Source organism: Nyctereutes procyonoides, unplaced genomic scaffold (assembly GCF_905146905.1).
Source record: "Nyctereutes procyonoides isolate TBG_1078 unplaced genomic scaffold, NYPRO_anot_genome, whole genome shotgun sequence".
Lineage (NCBI taxonomy): Eukaryota > Metazoa > Chordata > Mammalia > Carnivora > Canidae > Nyctereutes > Nyctereutes procyonoides.
In genome coordinates, this window is record NW_026575146.1 from 31,433,169 (window position 1) to 31,443,711 (window position 10,543).

General features: G+C 35.1%; 1 non-coding gene across 1 annotated transcript; it reads left to right on the top strand.

Annotated features, from left to right (window-relative positions):
* The first annotated feature begins 1,331 nt into the window (after window positions 1-1,331).
* On the top strand, window positions 1,332-1,434 carry LOC129501086 (U6 spliceosomal RNA). The gene has a single exon (XR_008662652.1). It is a non-coding gene; the product is annotated as a U6 spliceosomal RNA (small nuclear RNA).
* The last annotated feature ends 9,109 nt before the right edge of the window (window positions 1,435-10,543 follow it).

Sequence of the window (10,543 nt, forward strand, 5' to 3'; positions counted from 1 at the left end):
ACGAAATTATTAGCTTCTCACTTGATCTCCGACACCACACTGGTGGCAGGATTTAGAATGCTACATAATATACTGGCAAGAGTAAAAATAAAAGTCGAGGCTGTCTACTTGAGTACTGAAGGGGTAGGGGAAGGGGAATGGAAACTGCAGTTTTTATCTGTGGTATTTGGCTGAAATAGATTGTTCTTGTCTAAAATTCTGTTTTGCTAGGATATCCCTTTTCTTGTCTTTTGATTAGAGAAAGGTTTTTTTTTTTTTGGGGGGGGGAGGTTTTTCAGTTTCCTGCCTCTTGTCTGTGCTTATTGGAGTTTCTGTGTTGCCACCTTCTCTAATATCCAATCTAGGATAGAAAGGGAAAAAAGAAAACCCAGGGTACTCCTCACTGTTCTTTGGGGTTGTTTTTTTTTTTTTTGGTCCCAAGTTTCTAGCTAGTCTGCTATTTTCTCTCTACTTTTCAGAGTCATATATATGTGACATATTTTTCCACGTGGGTGGACTTTATCATGAGCTATGCACATCCATCTTAGTGGCCTAATTCTCTGTGTAATTAATTTCTTTAGAGACAAATCTCTACCCCCACAATTTTTTTTTTTTCTGGGATAAGGTTTTAGGGAACGGACTGTGTGTGATCTGTCCCACACACAGATCATCAGTTAATCATTTTGTTATTGCCCTATCTTACTCTCTTCTTCCATTGTACATGGCTGGACTCAGGAGAGGCCCCAGAGTGCTGCCTGGGCAGGTAGCTGCTTCTGCTGCAGCATCTTCTATTGTTACCTATGATTTCTTTGGCTCTACTTTGTCACTCTGCATCTAAGTAGTTTCCTGAACTCTCTTGAATGTCTATATCTTATCTCTTCAATTTTGGTTTATACTTTTTTATACTTTATTATTTTAGTGGAGTCCAAGGAGGGAAAGAGAGAGAGAGTATGTGTGTATGTGTGTGTGTGTGTGGGGGGGTCAGTCTTGAGCAGAAAGCCTCATGAATTCTTAGTTCAACATAAATAAAAGTAAGTTAATACTTCCAAAGCATTAATGTGCCAATATTTCAGCATCTTATTTGCAATATAAATACACATTTTTAACATAAGATCATGTTTAATATAAAGATAATTAGACAAATATTAAGATTTTTCATTAGAATGTGTAAGTTTGAAAAGACAGAATAGAATATGTAATTCATGCTGAAGGGTTCTGTAAATACACATAATAGCAAAATCTTACTTTTCACTTCACCTTAAGAGCTAGATTAGGGCATTTTGGATCCAGGACAACTATAATATATTCAGATTTTTTTTTTTTTTGTTATTTTTAAAATGAGGTTTTCCCTTGTGCTTACTTTGGGAGTACATATACTAAGATTGGCACAATACAGAGGTTACCATGGCCCTACTCAAGGGTGACATGCAAATTCATGAATCATTCCATATTTAAAAAAATGAGATTTTCCCATCTTTTCTATTTCCTATGTAGTGACTAATGACCATCATAATGCAGTTGGACTCACTACCATTTCCTGAAAAGACTTTCAGATAATCTGGACTTATTCTTCTCTCCATATTCGGCTTCTATATGCAATTTTCCTACCTCACCCTAACCTTGAAGTATGAAAACTCGGAGAGTGGGCTAAGATTAAGCTTCTCCAATCGAAGGGCAAAATAGGATTCTACTTGGATGTTTGGAAAAGCTTGGAGGTTTTTGCCCCCATCATTGCAGACCATACTATCGCTAACCAACAGGAAAATACCAGACCAAAAGAGGAGTATGTGTGCAGCCTGGGAGGTGGGGTGGGATGGGGGCATTGGTAGAGTTAAGAGTAGAGGCAATCATAGTGTCAATGTAGGCTTGGTATCTCTTCTGGGAAGTTTTTTGTTATAGGTAGAAATTTTACTATGTTGGTAAGGAGTTAGAGATGAAGAAAGCCAGAAGCAAGACACAATGAAGTTAGAATAGTAGGAGACACTGGCTTGTCTTCTGTATGTTGGAGTAGTTGTATGCCACCCATTACACCTGAATTAGAAAAGATGAAGAGAATCTAGAATATGAGTTCCAGCAGAGGTGGGGGAAAAAACCAAGTGTTCTGTATGTTGAGGAGGGCCTGTGAGACCTTGAACAAGTACTTTAAATGGAGGCTCAATTTCCTCATCTCTAATATAGTAACTTGTTTTTGGCCCTGTACTCTCCTTCTCACTCTCTCTCTTGAACACTTTTAGGCCTTGATTGCTGAACATGAAGTGGATATAGTACCTAAGGATGGGTGCTTAGTTCACCTTCTCCTTGGTAATTGAATCCTGACATTCAATATCGAGGTGGCTGGAGATGAGTTTCATGATGCTATCTCTATTTCCTAGAAAATCTCTAGATTTTCAAGCTTTACTAAGCTTCAGAATCACCTGAGGGCTTGAAGTACAGATTGCTGGGTCTAATCCCATCCAGTTTCTAATTCAGTAGATCTGGGATAGAGCTGAGAATATTTCTATTCCCCAGGGGATGCTAATTTTGCTCATCTAGGGACTATACTTTTGAGAAAAAAATTGCTCTAGATCATAAGTTCTGTAAATAAAGCTCTATTGGAATATAGGTGCACATGTGTCTATTATCTATGACTGCTTTTATGCTACAAATTATGGTATAGTTGATTAGTTGCCACAAATATATGTTCTACAAGCCTAAAATATTTACTATCTGGCTCCTTACAGAAAGTTTGACCCCTGTTGTAGTCATTCTTTTCCTCATCTGGCTATATTGCTTAAACACAAGTTGCCAAATGGCACATTACTCCAGAGGCTATTTTTCTTGCTAGCTGTGCTTCTATGGTCACCCAAATACATAAGGTTCAAATCTACCCACCTTGTTCATTTAACAAACACATGGCAATATGCTAGACTGGATATTTAAGCAAACCAGACCATAAGAAATGGTTGTTAGAACTTCCATTAAGTAGATAAATGAATTGCCCGGCTCTAGAGATAGATATTTCTTACTTTGTCAATTAAATCGTTCCTCTTACGTGAGGCATGTAGTAAAAATCTTGTATCCAACTAATTTTTCTAAATATTATCAATAAAACTTGATGGGCCCATTAACATGCTGCAGTTAGTTTCCTCCTTATTTATATAAGCTACATTGAATTTACCAATTAGGGATAGAGTTCTGAGATATTCTTATTATCTCATGTAAAACCATTTGCCTTGTTTTCTTAAGATACTGTCATCTGTGTGTAATTTTCCTTTTTGAGTCTTGGAGTTCCCTATGACCATCTATGAGTTTTCTTTGGTAAGTTTTTGTATGATAGATATTTTCCATTATACTTTGCAAACATTGTGTATTCTTTAAAATGTGTCTCTGGCAATTAGCATATACTTGGCTTTTATTCTTTTATCCAGTATGATAATATTAGTAATTGGAGTTTGTAATCTGTTTACATTTAATACAACCCTGCTATTTTTGGGTTCATATTTACTATTTTACTAATTGTGTTCTATGTGATCCAGCACTTTAAAATTACTTTTTTGTTTTTTTCTTTTTGAATTTCATGGTTCATTTTACTTTTTATTACCCTAGTTTTACATTGTTACACTAAAGATTATAGTGTGTATTCACTGATTTATTACGCTATTTGTTAATCTATTTATGCACTCTTTTATTAGAGATTGTAACATGTATCTGTGACTAGTTGTAGAACTTTATTTTTTTATTTTATTTTTTTTTAGTTGTAGAACTTTAGAACATTGTAATTCCATTTACCTTCTGTCTTTGATTATTTTGATTTTACATTGTTAAAGCACATAAGAATTACTAATTTTAAATGTTAAACCACATAAGGATTATTATTTTATATATGTTAAACCACACTAGAATTATTATTATTTGATACTGCCAGTTTTCAGTGTTTATATCTATCTTCCTATCTACCCTTTGATCATTTCTACAATTCCATTTTTTTTCTTTGGAGTGTTTTTGAAATTATCTGAAGAACTCCCTTCAATATTAGTGTCTAGATCTTGGTAATAAATTCCCTGTTTTTGTCTGTGAAAAAAATTTCACCTTTAAATTTGAAAGATATTTTCATTAGGTGTAGAATTCTAGATTGGCCGTTAAAACACTTTAAAAATGTTATTCCCTATTTTCAAGCGTCCATCATTTTCTGAGAAGTTCATAAGGCTTACAGCAATATGTGTCCCCACCCCAACCCCTCTTGTTAGCAAAGGTTTTCCTTTTTGGTTTTCAGCAATGTTACTGTGATTAATTGCCCTAGGATTGTTTTGTTTGTTTTCCTTTTTATTTTGCTTGAAGTTCCTGAATTTCCTGAAAATAGGGTGGTACCTTTCATCAGTTTTGGAAGGTTCTTAGTCATTACCTTTTCAAATATCGATTCTGCCCATTTTCTTTTTCCTCTTCTGGTATTCCAATTATGTATTATTATTAAACTCTGTAGATATCTCTCACATTCTTTTTTTTTTTTTCTAAAGATTTTATTTATTTGAGAGAGAAAGAGAACACAAGCAGAGGGAGGGGCAGAGGGACAAGCAGACTCCCTGCTGAGTGCAGAGTTCATGGGGCTTGATCCCAGGACCCTGATATCATGACCTGAGCTGGTCAGAGGCTTAACCGACTGAGATATCCATACGCCCCCCTTTACACTCTTAATATAAGACTTCTGAAGGTATCTCTTACACTCTTAGGTTTTTTACATTAATTTCTTTCTTTGTCCTTTAGTTTGGATATTTCTGTTCACTTGTCTTTGAGTTTCCTAATTTTGACTTCTGCTCTGTTTCATCTGCTCACAAACACATTTGGTAAGTTCTAAGTTACAGATTTTTTTTTTTTAATACGTCTTTGGACATATTAGTTGTATTTTAAGGTAATTGTCAGTGAATTCCAATATTTGGATTATCTGAGGTTTTTTTTTTTTTCCGAGTCTTTTTTTTTATATCCTTTTTGTTTTTTCTCTTGGTTTTTCTTCATGTAGTTTTGCCTCATGGCATGCCTAATAAATTTTGCTCAGATGCTGGGTATTTTCTTTAGAAAAAGTTATTCTCCACCGAGGGGTCATTCTCTCCTACACTATGCAGCCAGTGATGGCTGGTCACCTTAATCAGTGACTGCTAACTCATGGCTAAGTTGTAGTTTATAAGAGATTCAGTTCACCTCTTGTGTGTGCTTGACCTTTCAGGTGTTTTAACTGAGAGCTTGATTATGTTTTTTAGTGGCTCTGCTTCTGGCATATGCTGAAGGCTAGTCTTTGACACATGAGAATTCCAAAAACTCTACTTTACTTTTCAGTCTTTCCCACATAGGCCTAAGAAGTCTGTAAATGCCCTAAAGAAAAAACTGACCTAGTAATCCAACATTCTAGGTCTCCATTAAGAGCTCCGCTGTAGATGCCTGGAGTCTCAAACTTCTTCCTTTGTTAGAACTGTGAGATGCCTCCCAGGTAAAATTTGCTAAAGATATTAGCTTACTTTTTTCATGTTCTGCCCTCTGGAGTCTTAGTCCTTATATTTCTTGTTGCCTTATCAGATCTCATTTGTCTTCATATAAATGGTTTCTATATGTTATGTAGTTTATTTTGTTCTCAGAAGGAACACTGGTTGGCCATAAGTTACTTCAGTGAGGGTGACCAGCTGTTCCAGTTTAGCACTGTAGATATCCATCCCAGGAAACTCTTCATTTGAAGGCAAACTGAGACAGTTGGTCATTCCTAATTCCAAGCCATCTAGAAACAGAAGTTAATAAAATTAATTTAGCATGAAACTAATATGTAGGAAGGTACTTTTAATAAAAAGCAAGAAAGACTACTTTTCACACTGAGGTTGTATGTTATTTACCTCAAAATTGTGGGGCAGCCCCAGTGGCTCAGCAGTTTAGTGCCACCTTCAGCCCAGGGCATGATCCTGGAGACCCAGGATCAAGTCCCACATCAGGCTCCTGGCATGGAGCCTGCTTCTCCCTCTGCCTGTGTCTCTGCCTCTCTCTCTGTCTCTCATGAATAAATAAATAAAATCTTAAAAAAAAAATGTTATAGCCAGTATTTTCATGCATAAGAGTATTCTAGAAAAATGCAAATAATTATTGTTTAGAAATTATTAGAAATCTATAAAAGACCATCTAATCATTATTTTGTTAATTATTCTAAGCAGAAAGATGGTAAAATCATTGGTTTGTCTTTGAAATAGTTTTAAATGTCTCTTTCTTAGAGTTGGAGTTGTTATATACAAACCCTAACTTTCTTTTATCTTTTTTTAAATGTATTTTTTGACTCTAAAATGTTTTTGATCAGAAACTTTTGTGTCTAAATAAAAATTCATGATGGATGGTATATTCTATGTTAAGGCACTGAACTCAGTGCTCTGAGGGCTTCATAGCTAGTAAGCACCATAGAAAAGTGAGAACACTGTGCTCTTGGAGACAGAAAAGTTATATTCACTAACCTCAAGAAATAACTTGTTTCATGTAGACACTATCTTGTTTTACTGATATTTACAGTTTGAAAAATTAAAATTTGTCCACTAAATAATGCTGCAGAGGCAGATGTTTTTTATTAATGGAGGTATAATTTTTTAAAAGGGTTGATTGAATATCCCATATGTGATACAATTTTGGGCAATTAAATACCTACCTTTGATAGTTCTCACGCTGTCCAAAGGTGTACTTCAGTTTATATTTTTAATTGTCATTTTATATTCATTTCTGATTTTGCCAAATAGATATAAGTTCTTCTAGAGCAAGAGCTTCTAATTATTTAGTTCCTCAAAGCCCATATACAGATTTTTATTTAATTTCTAAAAGGACTGAATTTTCAATGGGCAGGACTTGATAGAGATGTAGCTTCAATTACATATGGGCAGATACACATCTTTATATATACCATGACCTTACCGAACCCCAAAACTAATCCAAAGGATAGAACTTTGCTGCTTGTTTTAAGAAATCTAAAGATTTTTTTTTTAAATTTATTTATTCATGAGAGACACACAGAGAGAGGCAAAGGGAGAAGCAGGCTCCATGCAGGGACCCCAACGTGGGACTCGATCCTGGGACTCCAGGATCACGCCCTGGGCCAAAGGCAGGCACTAAACCACTGAGCCACCCAGGTTGCCTTGTTTTAAGAAATCTAAATAACTATCTCAATTCCGCCATTAACTACACTTAAGGAAAGTTTCTTCCTCTATAAAATTAAGGACTTCAATAGTTTCTAACATTCCTTCTAACTCTTTAAAAATATATATATATAGAGAGAGAGATAGATAGATAGATAGACAGACAGACTGGTTTCTTCTGAGAAAGCCAATGTGGAGAATATTCTGTTTGGATATATCAGAGCCTTAACTCGTGTTGTCTGAAGTCCGTGAACCACCACAATTATAACATTTCTGAGCTCCCTAATCTCTTTAATTTCATTTGCATAAAAGCTCAAAAGAGGGAAACTTTTTTATTGATAACTTTTCTTAAATCTGTTGCGTTTAGTTGTTTTTCCTATGTTCTCATTACTAATTTTTCCCGTGTGATTTTCTTTAGTAATTGTACTGAAAACAAGCTTTTCAGAGTTAAGATTCACATTCTTCTTGATTTATCTAAAGCTACATATAATGAGGAGAGGAAAATTGTTAGAAGATAGATGATGTTTCAAGGTTATATCTCAAAGGTGAGATTGGGCCGGTTTTGGCCTGTATACTTAAATTTCATTGTAAAAACCTTTGTAGTTAACATAGAAATGTATTTTAAAAGAAAAATGGCTTATGTCTGTTAAGTCTCAACTTGAGCATTCTTTGTGGACTCACAGGCACTGAGATCTCTTTCTTTAATGCAGTACTACTTGCAAACGTATACTGCCAAGTAAAGAGTATTTGGGATTTGTATGTTGACTTCATAACAACTAGACCAGCTGAGGGAGGTGTTAATGTTCATATTGGAGGGATTTCATCAGCTGTCCATCTATAATGGGGTGTAATAACCAGAGACCATGAACTAGGTGGTTCAAGTGCTATATTTGGACTGCAGAGTTTTGTTTGACACACGTAGTTTTGGTGTTTTTAATTGAATTAATTACATTTTAAAATTAAATCTCACTTGCAGGTTTAACTGTTTTTTTTTTTTTAAATTGGACAATATGGCCATAATACATCCATAATCAATTGGGTCTAAATAGTGACTTCTTTAGATGACAACATTCTTTTGTCACCCTGAATCAGACCTGCTTTACTTATTTATGTTAACTCTGAACCTCTGTAAGCATTTGAGTTCACAACCTATTTGAAAGCTTAAAAATTGGTATTTTTCTTGACATTGCTGGCCAATTTTAGTGGCATGCCCTAGCCATGACTCAGTTATGTTCTCTTTCTCAGCATGGCATTTTCCAAAATTTTCTCAAGCTTCTGGTAGCAATTAGCTTGTATCATTGGCTCCAAAGCTTGTTCTGAGTCCAAGAGTAGCAGCCAGGTCCTTAAAGAATGTGGTCTCTGGCAATAGATTAGGGCGAAGTGTTTAAACTCATCCAAGCATATCTCCCCCATCAACCATATCTCACCCATCTAAAAGTAACTCAAGTTTCAGATTTCTTGTATCTGTGTAAGTTGGATTGAAATTCATGTCCAATTTACAATTTCCTAAGGGAGTTTCTTAGACTTCCTATATATGTTGCACAGGTAATAGTGCTATACAGTATTTGCTTCTTTGTATATTCAGCACCAAAAGGAAATTTCTCAAATTGTGCTCATCTCCAAATTGTCTCTTTCCTTTGTAATGCTGTACTAGGAACCCTAATGGCACACCGTTATTTGTCCTGTATTTAAGCCACTGTATCCTGACTCTTAAGAATTTGATAGACATGGTGAAAATAACTTTGTAGACTTAATTCTGAGGTGCCTCTTAGAGTCATCTGATAGAGTAAATCTGAATTCTAGAGATAGTCCTGCAAAATGCACTACTGTCGCTGCATCAGTTGGGCACTCAGTTTTACATTTGTTGAATGGATGAGTAATGGAAAATTGATCACTTAGCTTGGTCTTTGTTGTGTCACATTAAAAAACAGAAATCTGTTTTCAAAGGTTTTAAAGGATAATGCAGATGGTAACTTTAGTCTTTCTTAAAGGCATAGTGCAGGTTTTTCTATAGCATTTCACCCTGAAAGCTTCTAAAATTTTTCTTGAGATGCATTTTCCTTCTCCAATTTTTTGAAATCTGCTAAAGATTTCTACTGCTTTCACCCTCCAGAGTAGTGTCACCACCATTTTTCCCCTTAGTGTTTACTAGCTCTTCTTTTCCTGCATGGAACTTGCAGACATCCTAATTCTTGTGACCATTTGACCCTCTGTGTGTGGTGCTGTCCCCACCCCATCCATTCTAAATGTAATTTTCCAATCAAGGTTTCTTTTCTCTTCAAAATCCGCTCTTGTGAATGGGTGAATAAAATTGTTCACCTTATTGTATGTCAAAGAAAGCTTGAATGAAGGAAATTTGTTTCTTGTTCCCCTCCAAGTCTTTTTCACCCACTGACTCAGGATTGAGAGACATGAAGGAGGAGAACTGCTGAAATAGTATGGAATATATAAGGTAAATTTAATACCTAGGACTGAATAAAACCAAGTCAGAAGACACCCCATCTGTATGACAGCGAAGGTATTTAGTTTTTACTAGAAGCCTGTAAAATAGATGTTATTTACAATTTTTCACTTTAATTACAAATCAGGAAGCTAAGATTCAGAGAGAAGTAACTTGATGCTCACAATAATGCTCAAAATTGCCTGTGGCAGGTAATTTTCATGTAGACAAAAAGGCTGAAGGAAAAGATCCTGATGAGTCTTGAGACCTGGTTGTGAAATGACTAGAATTTTTATATTTCTTAATTTTCAAGTAGAACCACAGACTGCTGGGGAAAATAGTATTACGATGAATTCAGATCAACTGGCCTACTCCTATAAAGTAAATATAGGGGTCAATGATGATTATGCTCATCTCCATAATGTCCATAAAGACATGGAATTGTGACCTAATTAAGTATTTTCAGAAATTTGTGAGTTGGAATTAAACCACAAGTAGGATATCACAGTGTAAAGAAAAATAATATTCTCTGTGTATAAAAAAGGTGTTTATGATGAAGATCTAAAACTACCATTTAGGGATTTCAATAATTAGTAAAGCAAGAAAAAAAATCCCTATTTTTATTTCTCCCTCACTCTGATCCACAAAGCGTTAAGTGAAAATGAGCATTTTTATGTTTTGTGGCCGTAAGTGTCCCCCCTCCCCATCATATTTTGTGGGTGATGAAATTCCTTAATTGTGAAGTCCAGATTTCTGATTAAGCAATTGTTCTTAGTAGGCTTTGTAAATCAAATTTTATCTCTGGACTTTGAGAGTTAAGCCTGCCAAGATTTAAATAAGGAAAACATTCATTTTGATCCTTACTGACATTAAATTTTAAGACTTTGCAGTTATAAAACAAATACTAAAAATTCAAGTTTGAAAATAAAGTTGGGATTGAGTGTGCTATTATTTTATGTGCTATTATTTACTATGAAGGGAAAAAAGGCAGTCTAATGTG